Source organism: Neomonachus schauinslandi, chromosome 6 (assembly GCF_002201575.2).
Source record: "Neomonachus schauinslandi chromosome 6, ASM220157v2, whole genome shotgun sequence".
Taxonomy (NCBI): Eukaryota; Metazoa; Chordata; class Mammalia; order Carnivora; family Phocidae; genus Neomonachus; species Neomonachus schauinslandi.
In genome coordinates, this window is record NC_058408.1 from 115,828,188 (window position 1) to 115,830,317 (window position 2,130).

The window sequence follows — 2,130 nt, forward strand, 5'->3', positions numbered from 1 at the left end:
GGTAAACAATTCAACAAAAGAAAAAAGTTTTTATAAAGTAACAATATATTAGCTGAAAGAAAGAAATCATGAGGATTGTTGGCAGATAAGTAATTGAGAAGTTTCAGAAAGTAAAATACATACAGAAAAGGAAGTAGAAAATTTGTGGGGAGACTAATTTGGTCCAGAATACCCAAATTCTGTTTATTAGGTATTTTGGAAGAAAGAACAGAGGAAAAAGAGGAGAATACATTATTAAATACACAAAGAAGACAGTTTCCAAATTGCCTGTATGAAAAGCTCAATAAATTAAAAAGGCTGGTATCTAGACATGACATTATATGATTTATAAGCTCCAAATATAAAGAAATCTTAAAATCTTTCCAGAGTCAAAAATAAATAAAATATCTTCTCCCATTCTGAAGTTTATCTTTTAGTTTTGTTGATTGTTTCATTCACTGTGCAAAAACGTTTTTATCTTGAAGTCCCAGTAGTTCATTTTTGCTTTTGTTTCCCTTGCCTCAGGAGACATATCAAGAACAAAGTAGCTATAGGGGCGCCTGGGTGGCTCAGTCGTTAAGTGTCTGCCTTCAGCTCAGGTCATGAACCCCGGGTCCTGGGATCGAGTCCCACATCGGGCTCCCTGCTCGGCAGGAGGCCTGCTTCTCCCTCACCCACTCCCCCTGCTTGTGTTCCTGCTTTTGCTATCTCTCTCTCTGTCAAAAAAAAAAAAAAAAAAAAAAAAAAAAAACCCCAAAGTAGCTGTAGTTGATATCAAAGGTCATGGCCTGTGTTCTCTTCTAGGATTTTTATGGTTTCATGTTTCACATTTAGGTCTTTCATCCATTTTGAATTTATTTTTGTGTATGGGTAAGAAAATGGTACAGTTTCATTCTTTTTCACGTTGCTTCTCAGTTTTCCCGACACCATTTGTTGAAGGGACTGCCTTTTTCCCTTTGGATATTCTTTCCTGCTTTGTCGAAGATTAACTGACCTTATAGCTGTGGGATCATTTCTGGGTTTTCTATTCTGTTCCATTCATTTATATGTCTATTTTTGTGCCAGTACCATGCTGTTTTGATCACCACAGCTTTGTAATATAACTTGAAGTCTGGAATTGTGATGCTTCCAGTTGTTTTTCTTTTTCAAGTTTCTTTTGGCTATTTGCAGTCTTTTGTGGTTCCCTACAAATTTTAGGATAGTTTGTTCTATTTCTGTGAAGAATGCTGATGGTATTTTGATAGGGATTTTATTTAATGTGTAGATTGCTTCAGGTAGTATAGACATTTGAAGAATATGTGGTCTTCTGATCCATGAGCATGGAATGTTTTTCCACTTGTTTGTATCCTCTTCAATTGCTTTCCTCAGTATTTTATAGTGTTCAGAGTACAGGTCTTTCACTTCTTTGGTTAGGTTTATTCCTAGGCACCTTATCATTTTTGTTGCATTTTAAAGGGGATTGATTTCTTAATTTCTCTTTCTGTTGCTTCATTATTGGTGTCTAGAAATGCCACAGATTTCTATATGTTGATTTTATATCCCATGACTTTACTGAATTCATGTATCAGTTCTAGCAATGTTTTGGTGGAATCTTTTGGGTTTTCCATATAGGGTATCATGTCATCTGGAAATAGTGAAAATTTGACTTCTTCCTCACCAGTTTGGATGCCTTTTATTTCTTTTTGTTGTCTGATTGCTGAGGCAGGACTTCCAGTACTATGTTAAATAACAGTGGTGAGAGTGGACATACTTGTCTTGTTCCTGATGTTAGGGGAAAAGCTCTCAGTTTTTCCTCATTGAGGATGGTATTAGCTGCGGGTTTTTCATATATGACCTTTATAATGTTGAGGTATGTTCCCCTTTAAACCTACATGTTTTTATCATGAATGGATATTATACTTTGTCAGATGCTTTTTCTGCATCTATTGAGAGGATCATATGGTTCTTATCCTTTCTTTTATTAATGTGGTATATCATGTTGGTTGATTTTTGAATATTAAATCACCCTTGCAGCCCAGGAATAATTGCCACTTGATCATGGTGAATGATTCTTTTACTGTATTCTTGGATTTGATTTGCTAGTACTTTATTGATAATTTTTGCATCCATGTTCATCAGGGATATTGGCCTGTAGATCTCTTTTTTAGTGGA